At 34.2% G+C, this 26948-nt stretch overlaps 1 long non-coding RNA gene across 1 annotated transcript in view; it reads left to right on the top strand.

The window, feature by feature from the left end:
- The window catches only part of LOC110256450 (uncharacterized), a 966327-nt gene that overhangs the window by 853688 nt on the left and 85691 nt on the right, over positions 1–26948 (top strand). The window contains exon 2 of the long non-coding RNA XR_014823581.1: positions 19606–19697. This is a non-coding gene — a long non-coding RNA (uncharacterized LOC110256450). The remainder of the gene's footprint in view (positions 1–19605; positions 19698–26948) is intronic.

The following is a 26948-nucleotide window of genomic DNA, read 5'->3' as shown; positions in this document are numbered from 1 at the left end:
AATCTTCCAAGGTCAAAGCAAGATGAAATAAAAAATGAATGGACCAATCACAAGAACAAAAATTGGAACTGTGATTAAGAAACTTCCAACAAACAAAAGTCCAGGACCAGATGGCTTCACAGGAAAATTCTACCAAACACTTAGAGAAGAGCTAACACCTATCCTTCTGAAACAATTTCAAAACATTGCAGAGGAAGGGATACTCCCAAACTCAATCTATGAGGCCACTATCGCCCTGATACCAAAACCAGACAAAGCGACCACAAAAAAAAATGAAAACTACATGCCAATTTCACTGATGAACATCGATGCAAAAATCCTCAACAATATGCTGGCAAACTGCATCCAACAATACATTAAAAGGATTGTCCATCATGATCAAGTGGGATTTATCCCAGGGATGCAAGGGTTCTTCAATATCCGCAAATCCATCAGTGTGATACACAACATTATCAAACTGAAGAATAAAAACCATAAGATCCTCTCAATAGATGAAGAAAAAACCTTTGACAAAATCCAACACCTATTTCTGATAAAAACCCTTCAGAAAGTGGGCATAACGGGAACCTACCTCAACATAATAAAGCCCATATATGGCAAACCCACAGTGAACATCATTCTCAATGGTGAAAAGCTGAAAGACTTCCTGCTGAGATCAGGCACAAGACAAGGATGTTTGCTCTCACCCCTACTCTTCAACATAGTTTTGGAGGTCCTAGCCACAGCAATCAGAGAAGTAAAAGAAATAAAATGTATCCAAATTGGAAAGGAAGAGGTAAAACTATCACTATTTGAGGATGACATGATACTATACCTAGAGGACCCTAAAGACTCTACCAGAAAACTGTTAGAGCTCATCCACGAATATGGCAAAGTCGCAGGATACAAAATCAATACACAGAAATTGATGGCATTTCTATATACTAACAATGAAAGAGCAGAAAAGGAAATTAGGGAAGCAATCCCATTTACCATCGCATCCAAAAGAATAAAATACCTAGGAGTAACCCTACCTAAAGAAACAAAAGACCTGTACTCTGAAAACTACAAGCCACTGATGAAAGAAATCAAAGATGACACAAACAGATGGAATGACATACCATGCTTGTGCATTGGAAGAGATAATATTATCAAAATGACTATACTACCTAAGGCAATCTATAGATTCAATGAAATCCCTATCAAATTACCAAGGACATTTTTCGCAGAACTTGAACAAAATATTTTAAAGTTTGTTTGGAAGCACAATAGACCCAGAATAGCCAAAGACATCCTGAAAAACAAAAATGGAGCTGGAGGAATCAGGCTCCCGGACTTCAGACTATACTACAAAGAAACAATCATTAAAACCATATGGTATTGGCACAAAGACAGAAATATAGATCAGTGGAACAGGATAGAAAGCCTAGAATTAAACCCACACACCTACAGCCAACTCATCTATGACAAAGGAGGCAAGAATATACAATGGAGAAAGGACATCTTGTTCAATAAGTGGTGCTGGGAAAACTGGATAGCCACATGGAAAAGAATGAAATTAGAACACTCCCCAACACCATGCACAAAAATAAACTCAAAATGGATTAAAGACCTAGGTATAAGACCAGACACTCTAAAACTGTTAGAGGAAACTCATAGGTCAAACACTCTCTGACATAAACAACAGAAACATCTTCTCTGATCCACCTCTTAGAGTAATGACAATAAAAACAAGAATAAACAAATAGGACCAAATCAAATTCAAAAGTTTCTGCACAGCAAAGCAAACCCCAATCAAAATGAAAAGACAATCCACAGAATGTGAGAAAATCTTTGCAAATGAAGCAACTGACAAGGGATTAATCTCCAAAATTTATAAACAGCTTCTGCAGCTCCATACCAAAAAAAACAACCCCATCAAAAAAATGGGCAGAAGATCTAAACAGACAGTTCTCCAAAGAAGACATACAGATGGCAAGAAACACATGAAAAGATGTTCAACATCGCTCATTATTAGAGAGATGCAAATCAAAACCACTCTGAGGTACCACCTTACACCAGCCAGAATGGCCATCATCAAAAAGTCTACAAACAAGAAGTGCTGGAGAGGGTATGGATTGTTGGTGGGATTGTAAATTGGTGCAACCACTTTGAAAAACGTATGGAGATTCCTCAGAAAACTAAAAATAGAGCTACCATTTGACCTAGCAATCCTACTCCTGAGCATCTATCCAGGGAAAACCATGACTCGCAAAGGCACATGTACTCCGATATTCCTTGCAGCATTATTTGCAATAGCCAGGACATGGAAACAACCTAAATGTCCATCGACAGAGGAGTGGATCAAGAAGAAGGGGTACATATACACAATGGAATATCACTCAGCCATTAAAAGGAATGAAATACTGGCATTTTTATCAACATGGCTGGAACTTGAAATTATCATGCTAAGTGAAGTCAGCCATACAATGAGACACCAACATCAAATGCTTTCACTGACATGTGGAATCTGAAAAAAAGGACAGACTGAACTTCTTTGCAGAACAGATGCTGACTCACAGACATTGAAAAACTTATGGTCTCCAGAGGAGACAGTTTGGGGTTGGGGGATATGCTTGGGTTGTGGGATGGAAATCCTGTGAAACTGGATTGTGATGGTCATTATATAACTGCAGTTATGATGAAAAATAATAAAATAAAATAAAATAAAGATCCTCTTCTAACTGAAAGTAGTCTGGCTGCAAAGATGTAACTGTCCATACTGTGTACATATATTTTGCTAATCAAGTTAAAAAAAAAAAAAGAACTACTTCAAAATCAGTCAAATGAATAGTCAGGGTTCTCAATGGAGAGCACTGTGATTGATGTAACTGAAAGTTTATTTCCATTTTATATTATCCATTTGAAAAATATATGTTAAAATTATCTAGTGAAATCAACTCTCCTTCCTGTACATAATGGCAAATGAAAAATGAAAACTTTCAGTATTTTTAAAGACTAAACGTAGTATACTTTTTATCTTTACTTTTTCAGAATTCCACTTAATCATGCAAATAATTTACTTAGAATACAAGGTATAGAATCAATTAGCTTTTACCTTGCACTTGATTTTTTGGAAGAAAGCAATGGTTTTGAATAGGGGAGGACATGCCTGAATACAAGAAAAGCCAAAAGCATGGGTGATAGCACAACTGTCTACACTATGAAATACAAAGATTTTTTAATATTTGTTATTGTTACAAAAAAGATACTTTTTTGGAAAATACTAACAATCAATATGTATTTTAGAGAAGAAAATCATGTCCATTTTGCTCAGAAACTTTCCATATATCCTGATATAGAAAAATGAGTGATTGTAGAATCAAGAATCAATAATTTTAAATTGAAGGAGTTCCCGTCGTGGCGCAGTGGTTAACGAATCCGACTAGGAACCATGAAGAATCAATAATTTTAAATTGAAGAAGAGGAGTTCCCGTCGTGGCGCAGTGGTTAATGAATCCGACTAGGAACCATGAGGTTGCGGGTTTGGTCCCTGCCCTTGCTCAGTGGGTTAACGATCCGATCCGGTGTTGCCGTGAGCTGTGGTGTAGGTTGCAGACGTGGCTCGAATCCTGCGTTGCTGTGGCTCTGGCGTAGGCCAGTGGCTACAAGCTCCAATTCGACCCCTAGCCTGGGAACCTCCATATGCTGCGGGAGCGGCCCAAAGAAATAGCAAAAAGACAAAATAAAATAAAATAAATTAAATTTAAAAAAATAAATAAAAATTAAATTGAAGAAGAGAAAGCAAGGGTTGAGAAGGATTAACAAATAATTAGGGAATTATTTGGCAGAGGTCAACTTAGTTTCTTAAGCTGACATGTAAGGAGATGTATGTTTTCACTGATATTTTCACTAATTAAAAGTGATATGTGTGTTACCCTAATCTAAATTTACATTAACTAGTTAAGTTATGACAAAGTTTGAAAAGTGTTACTACTGTTATCTATCCTGATTCACACTGGTACAAATCTGCATTATTACAATTTAGCCAATCAATGATCAAAAATAGAAAAACACATAACAATATTAAAATAAACTTATAAAAACACATAGGTACAATGTTCAAAAGAGAGGATTTTTTTCCATTATCACGTACAGAAAGGAAGAATTTCATTTAGAGCTTTTAATTATCAATAAGCTTTTTTTTTTTTTTTTTTTTGTCTTTTTTGTTGTTGTTGTTGCTATTTCTTGGGCCGCTCCCGCGGCATATGGAGGTTCCCAGGCTAGGGGTTGAATCGGAGCTGTAGCCACCGGCCTACGCCAGAGCCACAGCAACGCGGGATCCGAGCCGCCTCTGCAACCTACACCACAGCTCAGGGCAACGCCGGATCGTTAACCCACTGAGCAAGGGCAGGGACCGAACCCGCAACCTCATGGTTCCTAGTCGGATTCGTTAACCACTGCGCCACGACGGGAACTCCTCAATAAGCTTTAGTAAATACATTCATTCACATTCATTTCCAGGACTTAAACAAGACAAAAGTCTGTCACAGAGCTGGAATTACTAAACAGCTCTGAAGTTAACATTTTATTTAAATATTAAGATTTAGTTTCAAATTACTCAGTCATTTATTTAAACCAGTGTGCATGTGTCTGTCTGTCTGTCTGAGAAAGACAAAGAGTATTTTCTGTGTAACTTGATATCTCTCCAACTTGATGATTGAGGTATAGGAATCCTTAGAATAAATCTAAATACTATTTATATAGTTCTGACACATTCCATTTGATTATATTTCACAAAATAACCATTATAATACATTCAAATATCATCTGAACTATAAACAATTAGCATCAGATTTTCACATTATGGGAGGTGAATAACACTACGCACTTTGCACTGAGTCATCTTTCTTGGTTAGTCAAAGGTAGACATTCAGCAGGATGCATACCTAAACCTCAGCTGATGACTGGTTTAATTTTTATAGAAAAATCACTCTAGGTGTAGTGCAAAGAGGTAAATTATAGTGCTTGATTGTTATACAGAAAAGTCATGACAATAAATTTTCCAGATGAGGGGAGTCAAGCATAGGTTTTTATTTAATATGTTGAAAAGTATTAATAGCAAGAAAGACTGTGGGTCATTTTTAATGAGCCATGTATTATGGTTGACTCTTTTAAAAAAGGGAGTAACATTGCTGTCAATTCAAGAATTACCTTAGAAGTGAGACACTGTGCACTTAACCTTTACAAAAAGTATACGATGGAAAAAAATCTTTTTTTATGATTTCTGTGAAATATCAGCTTTAAAGTTACAACTGTGCAAAATGCCAACCTAAAATATTGGGTTAAATGACCTAGCCAAACAATGTAACTTGACAACGTTACCCAAGACCATGTGCACTCATAAGCATTCATCTCTAAAAAGAATCAAAAGTGAAATGTGAACATTATTAGTGTCTCTTACATCTAGACAAGTATTATCAATGTTACACTTAGAAATGAATTGATTTATTGGAATATAATATGTTAGTGGTTTCAAAAATAGTATCAGAACATTTTCTTAAACCCTAAAAAATGCCTAGTATGTGACTGATGGAATTCCAAAACATAACCCTTACCTTCCTCTCCCTAGTTACATTTCTCTGCCAAGTACCATGACAGTATAATTAGGAGCCCCTGAGACCACACTGATACCAATGATGGTAACACTCAATTTTAAAACTTTTTCAGCATTCTTACTTCAAAATCCTTTCCTATACTTATACTGATGAAAATACATTTTTCAATTTATATTGCTATGAGATCTATTGCAACTAAGCAAGAAATTTTGTAGAAGAGATTACTGAGGATGCTGGATGAAGACTGAAGATCCAGGTGAATGTCTCCTGTCAGATGCCCTCCATGAGATGTTTGGAATGTGGTTTTGGATTTACAAAGGAAGGTGATGTTAGTACTGAGCCACACAGACTCTGACAAAAAGTCTCTCGAGTATTCTGCTGAAGCTGAAAGAAGGATTGACCTCCACATGTCTCCTTCCAACTGACTTAAGAAAGTAGATTACTACTAAGTCTAAGACTGAAATTGGAGGAATACAGTTTTGACTTTTCTCAATGAATCCAATTCTGAAATGCATATAACCTTTAGGAGCCTTGTGGGAGGCTTCAGCTGGAGGAAATAAGCTACCCTATAGAAAAGATAGACTATCTTAAGATCTTCAGGTTGGAGAGGCCACATATAGACATTCTGATTGACAGCCTGGTTGAACAACCAGTTGGGAGTGAGTCATCTTGAACCTGCAGATGAGGCAAACCTTCAGACTGCAGCCTCATCAACATCTGATGACAAATCAATGAGACCTCGTTCCTGGACAGCTTTTCTCAAGTTCTGATATACAAAATTTTGAGCTTAATGAAGTAGTTATAAGGCACTGAGTTTTGAAGTAATTTGATATTTAGCAAGAACCACTGGAGTAGTGGTTTTCAGTCATATTTACTTATATGAGCACAAAACTCAAATGACATGTGCATGTCAAATAAAGTAATTAATGAGATATTTGAGCATGGATTTGAATTAATACATATTCAGAATTTGTTGATTACATTTCACATTAAACACTATAACTGGTAAGTTAAAATTGATAAGTTAATAAGTTGATAAGGTAAAATTATGTCAAGATGTCAAATTTATATTATTTGATTTAAGAAAAAAACACCATTAATTCAAGAGGGATAAAAATATCCTGACTCTACATTCTAAGGAAATTTGACATAACATCAATCCCTAAATAGTAGAATTTGATCAATGTATATCCATTTATTCCTTTATTCAAAAAATGTTTTTAAGGCCTATTGAAGACTAGACATTATCTTAGAAATTTTGTTTAAAATGAACGTGGTCCTTATCTATTGGAGCTTACAGCTCCAGAGTTATAGAAGTTAGAATTCATTTCTCCCATCATTGATTATTAAATTATTCAAACTCAGTGAAAATTTGAAAGTAAAGGATAATGAACCTGCATTTAATAATTTTATAGCATTTATGAATTAGTATTTTGTTAAACTGTTTTCTTTTCCTCCTTATTCCTATCATTTCTCTTCCATATCTCTTTTCTCTCCTCCCCTTTTCTATTTTAAAAGTGATATGATATGACAACAAATTCTAAATAAGCTACTTCCATCAATTAATGGGGTAGATGCTTAAAAGTTACATCAAATGTAAAATATGTCCAGATATTGGGCTAATTTATAAGACATTAAATGGAATGTTTAATGGGAAACTAATTCAAATATGTGATTAGGGGAGTCCAATTTGAGGAATAGGAATAAAACCAACATGCATGAGAAAGTGTGCAGGAAGAAGAGGCACGTGGCATGATAGGAGAGCATATTTTCTTCAAAGATTTAGCAGGTGATCTCCAACATATAGAGCAAAGTGGAAGACTGATCTCATAATGACATTGAAAATTTAGGTAGAAGGAAGATTGTATGTGGCCTTGATGGTTATTTTATGAATATTGCACAAGATTCTAGATGTGGCTGAGAGTCATTGAAATGGTTTAAGCATCCATGTGATGTAATTTAATTAACATATTTAACATGCACTCTGAATGCTGTGTAGAAAGATCTTTGAAATAGCCAAGAATATAAGTAAAATATTACTGGAATATTATAGTATTAAATAAAATAAGATAGGACATGGATTATACTGTAGATAGAAAAGGAAAATATTTAGGATATATATTTTAGCAGCTTTATTTAGATACAGTTAACATACCTTATCATTTACCAATTTAAAATGCACAACTCCATTGTTTTAGTATATTCATAGGTATGTGTGATCATCACCAGAGGCAGGTTTAGAAAATTTTTTTTCCATCTCCAGAAGAAACCCTCTATGGTTTAACATTGATCTTCTGTAACTTACTACACCATGCCACCCACCCAACCACAGGCAGCCACTAATAACACTCTACCTCTATAGATTTCCATGTTCTGAACTTCTCATATGAATGGAATAATATGTAATCTTTGTGATTAGCTTCTTTCATTTAACATGAAGTTTTCAAAGTTCATTGATGTTGTACCATGTATTAGTGTTTCATTCTTATGTTTGAATAATATCCTGTTGTATTTGCATACCATGTTTTGTTATATATTCATCCATTGCTATTTACTTGGGTTGTTTCCACCTTTAGCTATTATGACTAATTCTGCTATGACATTCATATACAAATTTTTTGTATAGATCTGATTTCATTTCTCTTGGGTATATACCTAGGAGTGGAATTTCTGGGTCATATTGTAACTGTTTAATCATTTGAGGGACTGGCAGACTCTTTTCAAAGGAGCAGTACCATTTTACATTCCCATGAGCTGTATGTAAGTGTTCTGATTTCTCCACCTCCTCATCAACATTTGCTATTATCAGACTTTTTGATTCCTTCTATTGTAGTGAGTGTAAAGTGGTATTTCATGGTGGTTTTGATGAGCATTTTTCTGATGACTAGTGAATTTGAGTATCTTTTTATGTGCCTATTATCCATTTGTATATTTTCCCTGGAGCTTATTACAGTAAATATGGGTATGATTCCATTAAAAAGTGGAAAAAATTAAAAAGAGACAATCACTAAGAAGAAGTCCTTAGTATGGAAATAAGTAGAACATAATAGACAAATGAAGAAATAGAGGGGAAAATACATATATTCCAGCTCTGTTATAAGTTTGATGGCAGAAAGATAACTTCTTTCTTCTTCAGTCACATCAAAAGAAAGTGAGATGGGAACAGAGATTTGAGGAATGTTGTAATAAATGAAATTGATTTAGTATTGCTGGAAGAGCATAGTTACTTGGAAAAAGAAAATAATAACAACAAAAACAAAATGGGTATTCTGGGTGGTGTAGAGAGTCCATCTGAGCATAATGTTCATGAAGTAAAATAATTAAAGAAATAACAAAAGGACAGTAAAAATTAGAAATTTAGAATAATAATAATGATTGCTAATAATTAATGTACATATGCTGTGTTTCAAGAATTAAGTGTTTTGTATGAATTAATTATTCCTTACATCAACTCTATAAGAACTATTGTGTTTATGTAACGGACAAGAGGAAAAAGACAGAAGTTAAATAACTTGTTGAAGATCACATAACAAGATCTGCAAGATCACTCTATTTGACTTTTTATCAGTGTTGGGAAAATTTTATAATAGGAAGCTTAAATTAGTGATTTAACAGAGAGTTCAGTTTATAATGACAGCATGCACAGGCTGACCATGGTAGGAAAAGGTAAAGGAAAATTTTTGGAGTTGAATATGTTAACATAAGAAGTAAGATGAGATATACAAATGGCATTAAATTATCATAAAATGGAGTGGTAGCCTATAGACTACCTGGTAAAGTCTGTAATGGAGCAAATAATGCCTGAGATTTTGTTGAGAATACCTAAAAGAGTCTATAGAGCAGGTATAAATGCTGAGAATTTCAAGGACAGGATAAATAATGATCTGGAAGCAACTTGCAGGGCAGAGAGGATACCAATCCTGCTCTTAAATTTAAGATAATAGCCTGTGAGAAAAAAAGCAGTTTCTTTTTGAAAATATAAGCTTCTTATTGTAGGAAATGGCATATCAAAGGGGAAAATATTTTATTTAAGGAACATGTAAGGGGAAAATTTAGAAGTGAGGTTGAGGATATATGGTATTTGATGACTAGGCAGAGAACAAAGCGGGGAAGAGGTTGGGAAGAGCAGACTAATCAGCTATATTCATGAACTGGATGGATGGAATGAGAGGTCAGAAGCCAGTGGATGAGAAGAGAGGTTTTTCATTCTCATACTGAGAGAAATAAGTAAGGATGATGTGACATCTGGTGGGTTTCATCTTGTCTTCATATGCAGGTAGAGGCTTTAAGGCCTGTGAAAAAAAGGGTATTGGCCTGGACAATATGGGCTTTGGGTAAACTTGCTTTTATCCTTTCAAATGGAAAAAATACCTTAGTATGGTAAAAATTAGTTTGATATATGCGATATCTTATTTTATCTTATTCCTACCAATAATTCTGACTTTTACTCCTACTAAATTATGGATAGAGTATTCGAGTTTCCTGGGCAAACGTGAGTTCAGAATTTCAGAAAACTACCAGGAGAATCAGAGCACCTAGGTACGTCAGAGTTGATCTTTAGAATTGTCATATTGTGACCTAATAACTGATGTTAATCAGTATTAAAAATAGAGTAAATAATTCCCCCCCAAATCTTGATTTCTGCCAGCCTACTTTCTTTCTCTTATTTTTAACCTGGAACTGAATTGAGATACAGTGATTTGTTGTCCTAATTATTAAGTTGAGAGCTAATAAATAATGAAGTGAATAATGCCAAAGAAAGTTTATTTTTACTCTGTGTAAAAAAGTACTTACATTGTAAGTAATCAATTGTTGGATAATGCAGCATGTTGATTTGAGTAAAACCTTGTCTTGTTATGTCTACCATGGTTTTTTAATTAAAAATTAAGATCAGAAAGAACAAGAGTTTCAAGGATATTTCAGGGTATTAATTTAGCTTAAAAATTTTATTTTTAAAACTTCCAAACACAGCACCGCATTGAAGTTCACATGGTGAGAAGTACTTCACACAATACACAAGCTGTGAAAGTAACACATTTCATTAAAATAGGCATCTCTGAGCTAAGCACCAAGTCATGCAAGCAAATAGGAAAGGGAGAAAGGAGAATTTTTGGAAAAGCAGATATTCCCTAGAGATCCTGAGTCAGCTATTTCGGCTGCAAATATTCCCTATTCGTAGTATTTCATTATCCTTAGATCTCTTCAGCTGCCATTAAATATGGCAACAATTCTTGGAACTTTGAAAACAAATTTTAAAATCAGTGGTTCTGTATATTTTAGGGGGTGGGAGGGGCAAAGTGAAAGTCATGCAAAGGGCCAAGGAATGATGACATGAATAACATTTATCTCATGCCAAGAACACTTCCATCAGGGATTTAGTAAATAAGCCCTCTCCTCAATGCTCTTAAGAACTCAGGCGGAAGGGACTTGCACAAAAATCAAGGAAGTAGATAAAGGGAAAATTTGTTTTAAAAAATATTTTCAAGATGGATAATCTGTGCTACCTTGTTATGTGGTAAAATAGGGAGAACCTTGAATGACCTAATCAAAATTTCTTCTTCCCTCTGCTCCTGCAGAGAAGTCCCCTAGCCAAACATCCCTCCTTACTAAAGAGATAAAGCAGAGTACCTGCTAACCCCTGAGGAGTGGGTTTCAGTTCGCTCATAGCCCACTGAATTGTTCAAACAAGGCAAACACATCCTCCTGTGGTGACCAGGGAGACCCTCATTCTATTGGTACCATAAAGCTTGCCTTCCACAGCTCATAGCTCATTCTGTTCCCAGCTGTAACCCCTTCCCTATATCTCTTGTGTCCTCTTCCCCAAAGTTCTAAGTATCAGTGTCTTTCCAGGTCCAAATATAATGTGCTTGGTCATTCCCACAACCCTAGGATGGGGATGCCTTCCTCAACAATGGGGTGAATAGGGTGTGATTAAAATTTGACTGCTTTTATAATTCAAAACTGTTCTCAGGATTGATTGCTTCTGAATCTTTTCTGGAACTTTAAAATGAAACAATTTTCTTAATTTCCTCTGAATTCCTTTCACATTATTTTTGCACATCTTCTAATTTCTCCTCTGTTCTAAAGTATTCCTTCACTTAAATCTTATTGAGCAACTATTTTATACTAGGTACTTATCAAGGTACTGATAAAATAGCAGTGAATAAGAAAAGACAAAAATCATGCTCCATCATAAGTGACTAGATATAGTTCCCAGTGTCATACACATGATAATGTGAGAAAAAAGAATATATACGTGTGTGTGACTGGGTCACCTTGCTGTACAGTAGAAAATTGACAGAACACTGTAAACAAGCTATAATGGAAAAAAATAAAAGTCATTATAAAATAAAAAAAGACAAAAATCACATACTTAGAGAATTTTATGCTAGAAAAAGAAAAACAACACCAATAATAAAAAGTTTACAGTGTTTGAGATAGCAGTGTGTATTATAGAGAAGGGAGATGTGAATTGTGAAGGTGGTAGTGTCAGGTTCCTCTGATATGCACTATATCTCCCTGGTCCTTGCCCACACACAACAAGGATTTGGAGGTGCAGGCCAAGAAGCATTGTAGCAGCACCAGGATAGAGCCCTCATGGTCTTGCCACTCAGGGTGGGAGTGGTTCTGGGTCCAAGAGAATTTCCCCTCAAACTAACACTGCAGTGTGACAGCTCTGACCTGGGCTCTTTTAATGAGCTGTTCTGGTCCATCTTCCCCAGCAAGAAACACTCCTGATGGCCTCGGTGGTTGCAATCTTGATTGCATTTAAGGGTCAGGTAGCAGTGTACAGCAAGTTTTATTTATGCCCTTAGAGAGTGGGCTGCCTTGGGAAAGGGACTGGCCCTGGCTGCAACTAGATCTCTCCTTAAATTCCTATACCACAGAACTGTTTGGGGACCCCCATTCTCTTGCCCCTGGCCCACTAATTTCCTGCCCCAACCCCTCTGCTCCATGTGTTCTTTGGATCTCTGTATGGGGGGCATGTTTTAATCCTCTGATTGGTTCTGGATGAGGATGCCTTATTTGCATGGGAAAAGGTTATAGGGAGGTGCTCCAAAGAGCATTCCTTTGGTACCTGTACGTATCTTCATTGTTTAATTGCAGGCCTCCTATTTTCGGTAATTGATAAATGGCTTGTTTTGAATTATCTATGTCTCAGTCCCTGGCCTATCCTACCTTATAGCTACAAGTTTAGTAGAAGAATATTAGAGCTCTGACCTGGAAAAGGTGAAGGGAAAAAAAAAACAAAAACAAAAACATATGGATATTCCAGAAAGAAGAATTCCAGGCAGAGGGAATAGCAAGTATGAAATACTGAAAGTGAAAGAATCCAGATTTTCATATTGAGTACATTGTTATTACTTTTATCTCCATTTTATTTGCATCAAAACTGCATACATAGGTATAGTCTTTTCTCATTGCTGTTAAATGTGAGTTTTCCCCCCAAGTCTGTGGATAGGAGGTTCTTGACATGACAGAAAATTTTTAAGGCTAAAGAAGTATCTTTCAGAGTAAATTCACTTTACCTGCTTTCTTCTCAGTACTTTCTCAAAAAACAAATATGTATTCTGTTCAGGCATCTTACATATTTTATATGCTCATTCTGTGCTGTTTGGGTGAATAAATGGATATTAGTTGAATTAATGAATAATTCTGTTTTTGCATTGTTGCTTAATACACTTAATATAAAAATATAGACTTGGGGGTTAGTTCCTACAATGTTTTTACACTCATTTACATGAAAAGTCTCCCACTTTATACAGGAGTCTTTGACAAATTCTGATTTCAATTTAATTAAATTTAACTATTGACTTTGGAATCTATTCTCAATGTAGTCAGGGATGTCAGAGTAAGCCTAAGTATTTGAAATTACCCTAAATTCAAATGTAGTCTCTTCTGTGTGACTTTGGGCAAGTCATTTAAACTGTGATACTTAGATTGTCATCTGAATATAATAACAAAATTTACAATTTCTGGTTACAATATAATAATGCATGCAAAAGCATATTGTATAAACTAGCAAAAAAAAAGCACTTATTATTCCTTATACCTTATGCCTATATAACTGCCCCACATTCATTCACCTCTGGAGGAAATTTTGCAGAGTGTAAAAGTGTGAGAGAGTGAAAACAGCTTTTTATTAGTTGTATTTTCAAGATGAGAGAAAGGAAGATGGGAATTTCATGCCTGTATATTTTCCCAGTAAGTTGGAAAGAACATTCACTTGTTGATATGTAGGGACATGGTGGGACTTGGAACTATAATAGTAAGGAAAACATTTAGGAAATGTGCCATAGGAAATTCAAAAGTGCATAAAATAAATGAACTGAAAAAGAATAGCCATTTAGAAGGTAAATTTTTTTAAAAATATAATTTATGTAGAATATAGAAAAAGAAATCCTTGACAGTCTTCCCAAGAAAAGAATTAAAAATCAGAACATTCCATTAATGTAAGTTTTAAAGTCTTCTCTTGCAAAATATGGCACCATAAATGGAAATTAATTCTTATGCATTAACCTAAGTATAATGTTGTTTGATGCAAAATGCCTTTATGTAACAGACTAAAGGAAGCCACAGTCTTACAAGTTAGCATAGCTAATGAAAACCAAATCAGTTAAAATGCTCATCAACTAAGTTAACTGTTATTTCATGCCAGTACTTTGGTAATTAACATGCTACAACCTTGCAGAAATTGCTTTTATTTCTGCCCATTCATCCCCACCCCAGTTTACATTCTCATTTACTTGTAACTGAGTAATCTGACTGAGTGTCCAATCAGATTGTACTTGGAAAGTTATTCCTATTTTTACTGAAATATATTTAAACCACCCTAAAATGAGGTGGAAGTTGGCATTAGATATCAATGTAATGTCTGTGTATTTTTTTTTAAGATAAACTAAGCTTTTTTTCCTGTGGTTTTCTTGACATGTCATTCATCCCTAAAGTTGTGGAAATCCCACTGTGTTCTGTACAACTGCAGTTTTATTCTCCTCGGTCATCTCTATTATTTGAGTTTGTTAATTATAAGCTTTTTTTTTTTTTAAAAAAAAAAAAACAACAAAACCACTTTTTCTTTTTAAAGTTGGCTTTACCTGTCATCTTCACAAAACTTGTTTCCCCTCACCAACATATACTTCCAACTTTAAGGAAGGGGTAGGTTTATCAGATGAAATGCAGGAAGATACTCAGGTGAATTTGAGTTTTTGTTAAACAAAGTAAATGTTTTTAGTATAAACATGTCCCAATTTTTTGGTAGTCATACACACACTGTAATGAATGATTCTTTCTTCAATTTGAAATTCAAATTTGACTAGGTATCCTATGTGTATGTATTTATTTATTTATTAAGGCCAAATCTGGCAACCCTAAGAGACAGATGAACCAAACTCAGAAATAATAACTATACAAATTAAAAATAAGCAAACGCTGCTTCTAACACAGTAAGATGTGCATGTGTACTCTACCTTATTTCTATTTGTCTCAACATGTGTATTTCATATCTTTGATACCAAGACTGAACCTCCTCAAAAGATACTTATATTACATCATAAATTTTTTTTTTTTGCTTTTTAGGGCCACACCCACAGCATATGGAGGTTCCCAGGCTAGGGGTCCGATTGGAGCTACAGCTGCTGGCCTATGCCACAGCTCATGGCAATGCCAGATCCTTAACCCATTGAGCATGGTCAGGGATCAAACCTGCAACCTCATGGTTCCTAGTCAGATTTGTTTCCGCTGTGCCATGACAGGAACTCCCTAAGTAAAATTTGAAGTTTGTTATCTTTTATAAAAATTTATATCTATTAAAGCAGGATGTTGAAAACAATTAATTCATATTATTATAAGTAATGTTGTATTGGAAGCCTTAAGAAATCTCATTAATTGCTGGAGAAAATGAATTTAAAACTGCTAGAAAATGGGACTTCTACTTTTAGATGATATGATGTAAAAAAGAGAAACATCATTCCCAGTAAAAGGAACTTAAAAGCCAAAATTTCTAAACAAAATTTATCTATTTAGAGACATCAAAGAGCTACTAAAGCAGCATGGACCAGAACAGCTAAAATTCTAAAGAGAATAGACCCATGAAAAGATCAGCTGAATTCTATAGCTGATTATCCATGGATGCATTAGCAATGAAGCTGATTCTCCACAAGTGCATTAACAATTAGAAGGAAGTCATAGTTTGAATTTAATTGAACACACAAGACTAGAGGCTGGAAATTCAAATTTTCCCCAATTAGATGACTGATGCTGGGGAAGAGAGAAAATAGCAGAAATTTTGGTGATTACAGAGGACTAGAGAGATAAAACTAGCAGTTTATTAGCCTAAAGTATTGAGTATTTTCCCTCAAGACATTACAGATCTGAAACTTAAGTTGCACAGGGTGTAAACACTAGACAAAAAGCTTCCAGGAATTAAAAGATATTATTTGTTGTTTTCCTGTAAAGCTATCATAGAATTTGAATTGTAGCAACTGTCTAATATTATTTATTGCTTAGTTATCAAACACCTCACCTATTTTCTCTCAACTCCCCTGAATCATTTGAGATCAAGTCACAGAAATGGGGCCAATCATCCTCAAATACTGCAGTATTTATTTTCTACAAGTAAGGATATTCTTCCACATAACCACAATATAACCACCAAAATCTGGAAATTAGTATTGATGTATTACTATTATCCAATTAAAAATAGTTCAATCTTAAATATATTATGTAATGCCATGAAAGATAGCTGGCCATACTGAGTTGGAGAGGAGCATGCTTTTCCAAATTGCCGTGTCAGAATCTGAAAAGGCTGAGCAAAACATTTGCAATGGTGATAATGCCTAATGCAGGGCAGCAGGCCCCAAAGTGAAGAAGGTTGTATCTGATTAGATAGCTTGGTGTATGGAGGTCAGAGACTGAGTAGAGTAAGTAAGTCCCCTGCAAGAGAGGGTAGCTTGACCAAGATAGCCTGATCAGACAGGGCAAATAATGTACCTATAAGGGGCAAAGGGCAAGGAACAAACTACTATAGGTGATGGAAGTAACAAGGATGCCCACATGATGGAGAGCAGACTGCTAAAGGCAGTCAAAGACAGAGAAGGATGAAAAGATTACTCACTGGGGCTGGATATCAGAGTTCAAGTAGAGTAAGGAAGATGTTCCCAAAGAGCAGTAGCCTAGGACAGTGTGCTGGCATTGTGGATTATTTACAGCTTGGCTCAAATCATAGGAAATTTGAGTGCATTTGAGTCTCTTTCTTATTTTTGGTTTGATGTTTTATTCTGCGCTTTGTTTCTTTAGATTTATTTCAGTTGTTTTGGGCTGGTATTTTGGTAAATCAAAAGTTTCTTATCATTTTTACAATGCAGATTGTAATTTTATGTTCTTTATAATTAAATATTTTTCATTTATTTATTTTGAGGAAATGTTTTACATGTATTTCAAAAGTATATATTATACATGTCTGTGATAAAATGTGATGATAAGATGGATAATGTGTAATACTTTGAAAATTTGACACATCAATAAAATAAGAACTTAAGAATGCATACTCATAGTTATTTTAATCATGTAGTACCCACAATGGATTGCAGATTGCAGTTCTTATTGGAGATATGTAAATAACATGAGTCCAGGTACAACATTGATAATACATATTTTTTTATTTTTCTTTTGAGATATCTTTAAATGTAATGATTAGAAAATTTGAAGTTACAGAATATTATGAACTAGGAGAAACCAGATGATCAAAGTCATCATATTTATAAAATACAATCTGTAAATTTACTTTATCCCTTCAGTGCAGACACAGAACGGAAAATTTGGTTACTAGACTGGTATCTAGTAACCAATATTTGTTATCTCATATCTTTCTTTTTAACTATGTGGGCATTTCAGATGATCAATGCCAACTCTTAGCTCAGTTAATTAAAGTGCCATGTTAATTTTCTAACTCAGAATAGAGCATTACAGATGGTCTTATAAATGCAGTGGAATCTTCAAAACCCTGACAATTAAAGGAAATGTGTGATACTTTCAGAATCTTCAGTTGGTTGAAAATAACAATTGCTTATATACCGTTCCTTCACATATAATATTAATATTATCTAAGCAGTGAGAATATTATTCAGAATAAAAATGAAAATACAAAATGCTTGGAAATGTTTATTAAGAACTATTCATAGGCACTTCAAATGCCAAATTTATTTCTATACATTATTTATCATGATATATTAAGAATAATAAAATCAAGGAAATTATTTCTAAAGTGACAGATTTATTTAAAAATAAGTTATGTGAGAATATAACAAAAAATTAACAAAGACTTATAAGACTCACATTTTGTCAGGAAGGAACAACATGAGAGATGAAAACAAGGAACTCAATGGGTCTCCATGGACGTAATTTCTACTAACATCTAAGTGTGAGTTTATAGCCCAAGAAGACACTGGGCTGAGTTAATATGAAGTGATTAAAAACATATAAAACTTACATTTATATGGTCCATAGAAAGAATCCTAATATAAATCCAGAACAAAAAGTATGAAAGTGGGGAAATTTTCTACATATGTGTAATTTGAGTCTTACCGGGAGAATAGAGACAAGAAGTCAACATTTATTAAAACACTGGGTAAAACTTTTCAGATGCTGATTGAATATGCCAAACTGTAGATTCAATAAGATTTTTAAACTGCAAACAGGACAAATATAAAGGAAACCTCATATAGGTTTATCATGGGCAAACTGCTGATAAAATAAAAAATAAAAGCCTAAAACCTACAGGAAAATCATTCATTTCAATAGTGCTGGAAAAAATCTGCTAGCCTAGAATCCTATGCCTAGCAAATATATTTTTCTTAAATAGAGGTTACATAATGATATTTTCAGAAAAATGAAAACTAAGAGAATGTGTATGTATTAAGGGACTATTAAAGAGAGTTCTGGCAGAAGAAAAATAACCACAGATGAATCCATAGATAATATATGAAAGAATAGCAAAGGAAGGAGGAAATACAATGATTTTTTTTTTTTGTCTTTTTTTTTTTGTTGTTGTTGTTGTTGTTGCTATTTCTTGGGCCGCTCCCGCGACATATGGAGGTTCCCAGGCTAGGGGTTGAATCGGAGCTGTAGCCACCGGCCTACGCCAGAGCCACAGCAACGCAGGATCCGAGCCGCGTCTGCAACCTACACCACAGCTCACGGCAACGCCGGATCGTTAACCCACTGAGCAAGGGCAGGGACCGAACCCGCAACCTCATGGTTCCTAGTCGGATTCGTTAACCACTGCACCACGACGGGAACTCCTACAATGATTTTTTATGTAAATAGTGATAAAGTCTTATGGAGTTTAAGACATATGTGGAAATAAAATATATGGCGATTGTTTTCAGAGTTCTTAAAACCACCCACATCTACAATAATTCAGTAGAAGTATTCACAGACTCAGCATAGTTGTCCCTATCACTCAGAATTATTTCAAAAACACAGTAGCATTGTAACACAGTAACATCATACACAGTAGCAGCAAATACACAGCTGGTTCAGTAAAGGAATATGATATAAGCAGAGTCTGGAGAAATCCATGTGAAGGCTTCCTATATTCTCTTCATTGCATGAGTGATCACACAGAGTGTATTGATCCTATAGCAGATAACATACAGCATCATAGTGCAGTGTTTCTAACCAGAGAGGTCCATCTGAGACGCAAGAGTTTAGTGTTTTGCCAGGAACTTTTCACGTGGGTATGCTTTGCTCAATACCAGACTCTCGGAAGGAAAGCAGATGTTTGCTATAAATCATATTGTAGCACAGAGAAACAACTTATCAGTTAAGGAGCATTTCAGAATCAGTTTCCAGATGCTATCCAAGCAGGCTATTCCAAGAACAGAAGCCTCAGGCCTACTTTGTTAATTCTTTCTGCACAGTAACTGTAGAAAAGAGAAGAGAAGTTAAACTCTTAAAGTGTTCTCTTATTGCTCAGAAAATTAAATATATACATATATATATTCTAATATATGTATATTCTAATCTCTAGAGTAGCAACCAAAGGAAAACTAAGGATTGTGGATAGTCAAGATAATGAGAAAATTCAAATGACGCAAAAATACCTGGCTGATGCAAAATCAGGTAAGTAAAAAATGCAAAAAGAAATCTAGCACCATAAATAACACAGAACTGGTTGGTAGATATAAACTCCAAGATATCACATATCGGTGTAATAGTCTACCATAAAACGAATTGAAAGACTAGAAAATAAACAAAAAAACAAAACATTTAAACTAAAACCCAACTATATGATATTTATAAAAGATACACTTTAATTTCCAAGATACAAAAATTTAAAAGTAAAGGAATGGAAAAGATATGCCATATACATATACTAACCAAAAATCTGGTAATATCAGACAATAGGATACATCCAAGAATAAGTAGCCACACTAAATTTTTTTGCATCAAGCACTATATGCATAAAAAACACAATAGAAATATAATATTAAAATGATATTTGCAATTGCGAATGCAAAGGGTTAAATTTAATTATTTTTAACACTTTTATATTTAAAACAAGAAAGACGATTGAGAAAAATTTTAATAAGACCTAAATAAATAAGGGGAAATACTATATATATATAGATAGATATAGATAGATAAAAATAAATATTATTGTAAAAATATCAATTTTCAACAAGTTATCACATAGATTCCCTGCAAGCTCTAAAAATATCCTCAAAATAGCCCCCCAAAACCAAAGAAATCTCTAGAAAAGCAAAAGTATATCTTATAAATATCAGATATCAATCTAAGATAAAGTAATATTAAAATTGTGGTAAAAATTGTGGTACAACTGTAAACAGTGAAACAGATTAATAATATGGAAACTGGCAGAGGATTATTTCATGTGGAGTGAATCCAGCAGCATAAAAATGTCCAAAGTTAAAGCTCACACAGAGCTCCTGCATTACATGACTAGTAGTGGAGTCACTGGGCACAAGGGAGAATTAGTATCCCATAGGGAACTGGATTGACATAAACCAATAATAGAGGTGAATATGTACTGAAGGAATAGTGCACAGCCAAACTGGAAGATGAAAAGAATATTAAGCTTTTCTCTTAGTAGGGATTATCCTATGAAAAATTTGGAGATGTGGTATTTGGGACCCATCTTTTGGAGAAAAGATTGTTGTGAGAATTAATGATCAGGTGATTGGAGACTTGGCAAAGTATCAGAAACAATGGCTTTGAACAGGTAGAGGATTAGGGAGCATAGAAAACTCATATGATATGGACAGCAGTGTTAATACTGAAATTCTAATGTGATAATTAGAAAGCCTAACCTCTTTCTACAAGCAGATATTTCAGGAAAAATTGAGAAAAACCAAAATAGGCAAATAATATTATTGGTTGTTCTCTCTACTGCCACTTTCCATTGTCTTTAAAATACTTTATAAGTATACAGTAGAAAATAATATAATTTATTATTTTATGTCAAAGTACTTGCATTTTACTGGATACAAGTTAATCGTTGTTAATCTATGGATAATGACCTATTTTGCATCTGTTTGAAAATTCATTTCAGATTTCATGGTTAACTATTTACATTCATTGATTCTCCTTTGAATAAATATTTAATGTTATAGAAAATCTTGAGGAAGTTCCCATCGTGGCTCAGTGGTAATGAACCTGACTTGTACTCAAGAGGACACATGTTTGATCCCTGGCCTCACTCAGTGGGATAAGGATATGGTGTTGCCCTGAGCTGTGGTGTAGGTCACAGATGTGGCTTGGATCCTGCACTGCTGTGGCTGTGGTGGTGTGGGCCAGCAGCTGCAGCTCAGATTGGATCCCCAGCCTGGGAACTTCTACATGCTGTGGGTACAGCCTAAAAAAGCCAAAAAAAAGCCAAAAAAAAAAAGAAAAAAAAAGGAAAAGAAAAAATTTTTGATATGTTGTATTTTCAGTGCTATTCATACTTGTATGAGAGTCATGATACCTTTCCTAATAAAATATTCTCTAACAGGTGGATGATAAGGCTTTTAAATTGTTTTAGTAACTATGACAGTGATGCTTTGGACTTCTGAGCTTAAATGTCAGATTAAAGATTTGTCTGTTCCCTGTACTTCTTACTATCACGCAGTGAAAATAGTGCAACATCTATGGAAAACAGCATTGCTCAAGACCTCTCGAAACACTTAAAATAGAACTACTATATGATCTAGCAACCCTACTTCTGGGTATGTTTCCTAAAGGATGGAAATCAGGATCTTAAAAAGATATTTTCACTCCCAGGTCCATTACAGCATTAGTCAAATAATCAAGAAATATCCACATATTGACTCAGATACATGGATGAATAAATGTGGTATATACATACAATGATATATTACTAAGCCTTAAAAAGGAGGAAATCTTGCCATTTGTGATGATATGGACAAATCTAGAAGGCAGTATGCTACATGAAATAATTCACTCACAGGACAAATACTCCATAATTCCATTTATATAAGGTATCTAAAACAATAAAACTCAGAGAAGCAGAGAATATTATAATGGTTGTCAGGATCTTGGGAGATAGGGCAAATGGAGACTTGTCCCAAGTGTATACTAGATGAATATATTTTAGAGATCTTCTGTATAACCTAGTGCCTACAGTTAACAATGTAGTATTTTGCACTTCAAAATTTGTTAAATGTGTAGAACTCACATTAAGTGTTCTTAACACACACACACCAAAAATCAAAGGAACACAAAGCAATTTTGGAAGGTGCTGGATTTGTTAAATACCCTGATTGTGGTGATGATATCATGTATATTTGCATATGTTCAAACTCATTAAATTGTATAAATTAAATATATACAGTTCTTTGTATGTCAACTATATGTTAATAAAGCTGTTAAAAATGCAACATGAAAAATCAACTATTAGGAATAAATCAAAGAAAAGTTGTCTCCAAACCTCTACATGGAAAATTATGAAACAAATTGAAAAATCATCTGGAATACTAAAAAGTCCTTCAGATATATACCATAATTATTGTTTGAAAGATTTCTTATTATAAAACTGTCAATTTATTGAAAATTTATCAGTAATTTCAAAGCAATTCAATTGACAATTCCAATTTTTTTCAGTTTAATAAATTTATTGTTTTATAGAAATTGACAAGCTGATTCTAATTTATAGTGAAATGCAAAGGCCAAATATAGTCATGACACTTTTGGAGGAAAAGTGAAAATGGACACTTGTTCTACTGCATATCAAGTCCTTTTATACAGCCTCAGTAATTAGCGTAGTGTTGGGTGAGGAAAGACAGATCAATGGAACAGAATAGAGGGCCTAGAAAAAATATAAGTGTATATGGTCACTTGATTCACGATTAATTATAAATAGGGAACATGTGAAATAATGCCCAACTTGATTGGTGAAGAGGGAAATGTACTTAGTCTTCTCGTAAGTGGCAAAACCCAGTCAACTCCCTTAAATCTCTTCCTTCTGATTACCTATGGTTTATGTATACCCATGGTTTGCAATAGAATAGGTTTTAGTGTCAAATTGGGTAGTTTATCCACCTCCTGGTAATTCCAACTTCAATTCCATGAGACTCTTTTTATTGTATCATCAATACTACCAGAGTTTCGTAATGGCACAGCAGAAACGAATTCGACTAGGAACCATGAGGTTGAGGGTTCAATCCCTGGCCTTGCTCAGTGGGTTAAGGATTGGCATTGCCATGAGCTGTGGTGTAGGCTGCAGACGCGGCTCAGATCCCGCATTGCTGTGGCTTTGGCATAGGCTGGCAGCAACAGCTCCGATTAGACCCCTAGCCTGGGAACCTCCATATGCTGTGGGTGCGGGCCTATGAAGACAAAAGACAAAAGAAAAGAAAAGAAAAATACTACAGTAAGAAAGAAATAAGAACAATAAGCACATTGATTGCCTATTATGTTGAACTTAAGACGATTTATATTGGATGCTTCACCATGATCATTTTTCAGTTTTTTGTTCCTTTTAATTTTTTGTCAGAAGATAAACATGCTAAATTCATGGGCTTTGCACTGCACATTTCTTCCTCAGTTATCATCTGTGAGTAATTTGCTGGCAAAATAACCAAAATTTAGAAATCAATATTTTGAGTTGCATTTTTATTAGTGTCACTTTACCAAAAAACTTCTGACAGTCTAGCCTATTGATCTCTCTATTAACTAAATTTAACTTACAGACATATGTGGAATTCATGAGCTCAAGGGGAATACCATCAGGATTAATGCCCTCTCACTTTGAATAGTAAAGGGGTTGAAAATTAATGTTGTATACTCCCTTATGATAGATAAGGAAGGGTTAGAACACGTATTTTGGAAGATATCTGAATTACTGTTAAGTTTTAATTTATATATTTATGCAATAACTAAATTTTATATATTTTTCAGTAGAAAAAAAAAGAAAAAGAAAAAAATCATTTCCTCTGCTCTTTCTCTTTAAAATGATGATTTGTCAAAATTCAAAATAGGAGTTCCCATTGTGGCTCAGCGGTAAGGAACCCCACTAATATCTATGAGGACATGGGTTTGATTTCTGCCTTGCTCAATAGGTCTGGGATCCTCTGTTGCTGCGAAATGTGGTATAAGCTGCAGATGTAGCTCGGATCCCTTGTTGCTGTGGCTGTGGCATAGGCCAGCAGCTGCAGCTCAGATTTAACCCTAGCCTGGATCCATATTCTGTGTGTGTATCTAAAAAAAAAAAAAAAAAAAAAATTCAACTGTAAAGTTATACCATTTTCAATGTACTATTTTCAAATACTGGGGTCAGAGAAGCAGGCATTTCATGATAAAGCTTAGAGAAATTTGACTTCGCAAAATAATTCCTAAAGTGGGCATTTTTCCATTTTTTTCCATTTTCCACATTTTTCCATTTTGTCATCCTCAAAAGACTCTTTTTTTTTCTTTTTTTGTCTTTTTGCCACTTCTGGGGCGCTTCCCCGGCATATGGAGGTTCCCAGGCTAGGGGTCAAATCAGAGCTGTAGCCACCGGCCTATGCCAGAGTCACAGCAACATGGGATTCAAGGTGCTTCTGCAACCTACACCACAGGTCACGGCAATGCCAGATCCTTAACCCACTGAGCAAGGCCAGGGAGCGAACCTGCAACCTCATGGTCTACTAGTCAGATTCGTTAACCACTGGGCCACGACGGGAATTCCACAAAAAAGACTCATTCTAATTTTGGTTGTTCTATGTGCTTTGTCAAAACCTGCTGACAGGATCATTTACGATGAATTCTGATTCTCATATTTTTCTGCTGTTTGTGCAATGTGCTTTATCCAGTCAGAGTCTTAATGTTATGTCTATAAACAAGCAAAAAAATCTAGTTCTAATGTGAAATAATAAGATAATGAAGGTTAAAAGAGCACATGAGATACATTTAGTAATATGCCTAGCACACAAAATGTAGGTTAAACTCTCAGGGTCCTCATTCAGATTTGCAATTCCTAACCTGCTTTTATGTCATTAGTGTATACTCAACAGAGAGAATTTTCACCTTCCTATATTTTCACTCTTTGAAAGAATAGACTATACAGTCAGCCTTCCTAATCTGTAGGGTCTGTATCTGTGGATTTTGATATTTGCAGGGGTCCTGAGACCAATCTCATGAGGATACAGAGGGACGACTCCACTTTTTAAATACTCATAATCTTTGGACAGAAAATAACTATTTAAATGCCAGTGTTTAAGATATACTGGAAAATGCCTTAATGTTTAAAAATAGGGATGAATTTAATTTTGTTTTTATAATATCTTGCAGGAATTGATTTTATTCAATAGATTAAAATCATGAAAGTCTTAAATGATTTTGGATTTCTGTATTCCTTATTCACCAGAAAATATTGTGCTTTAATGTTTATGTCACTCCCAAAATTCAATATTTAATAGGCTTATATCTATATAGAGATTTAGTAAATCTCCCATATTCAAATAATCTTAGAATTATTTACTCAACATTACTTTTTAAGTGATTTTCTAATTATATTTCCCCTAAATTTGCAAGGTAATGTCTGAAATGAAGTGAATTTTACATTACTTTTTGATCACTTGCTTTTTTTAGGTTATCACAATTACTAAATTAATGGTTTTACACATGTTTTCAAGCTGAATTGACACACTAGTGATATCAGTTTTGTTTCTGGAATGCTATTGTTGGAGTTTTATTTTTCCTCATGATCACTTTACATTTTAAAAAAATGTACCTAATGGAAATAATTAGGCAATACATTATAGTACCATATGCTGTGCCTCAGTCATGCTTTATTGTGGCTCACTGGCAAAAATTTCATAAAACTGACATGTTCTAATCTGATAAAGTCATGATCTGAAATCATATAATCATCAAATCATAAAGGGCACATCATAACTTTTAAACATATTTACTTCTCTTTCCACTGTTACTATTTTTTTATCTAATTAGAATTGTGGTGATTATATAATAACTAGGGGGAAGTTTTTCATTTAAATATTGATGAGTTGAACAAAAGGATCATTCAAGATTTATTTAAAAATTTTCTTTATTCTCTGAGATGTCTTACTTGGAATATCTATGTTTATTATATCTTATAGCTGAGATTTCTTTATCAACTAAAAAACTTCTGGTAACTAAACTAAAAAGTCTTTCAAATTATTAGACTCATCTTTGTAATTGAATATTTAAAATATGATTATATGATATTATATACTTTCATTCCTTCAATGTGAAAATTAAAATATGCAAATTGATTTAAGATAAAAAGTTATATCAGACTACTCAAATATGAAGATGAACAAAAGTATGATTGTGGTATATGAATCTAAATAATGAAAGTAAATAAATATTAAAATGTTAGAAGAAGCTTCTGGGAAAGATGACTCTTTATATCTTCTCATTTTCTGTCTTTTGTGGTTTTTAACTGCATATTTTATGTGACTCCATTTCTCTCCTATCTTAGTATTTGTTACATTTCTTGTTTAGTGGTTGCCTCAGATTTTTTAATATAAGTTTACAACTAATCCAAGTCTACTTTTAAATAATGTTATACAGTTGAGCTTTTGGATGCACTGATTCTGCATCTGAGGGTTATATTTGGATAAAAAAAATCCAGAAGTTCTAAAAAGCAAAATGGAATTTGCTATGTGTTTGCAACTATTTATATAGCATTTACGTTATATTAGGTGTTATAAATTATCTGGACATAATTTAAAATGTACAAGAGCATATACATAGGATATATGCAAACACAATACTATTTTATATAAGGACTTGACCATCCTCAAATGTTTGTATCTGCAGGGGTTCTCAAGAACAATAAACTATGGTTATTGAGAGTTGACTTATATACTACATCACAGGTGGGGTGAG

Source organism: Sus scrofa, chromosome 13, assembly GCF_054392235.1.
Source record: "Sus scrofa isolate SSC_HxYL_T2T_F1_AM1 chromosome 13, Sscrofa_HxYL_maternal_Yorkshire_Landrace_v2.0, whole genome shotgun sequence".
NCBI lineage: Eukaryota > Metazoa > Chordata > Mammalia > Artiodactyla > Suidae > Sus > Sus scrofa.
Note: the sequence above shows the minus strand (reverse complement) of the source record. Positions and strands in the feature narration are given on the sequence as shown.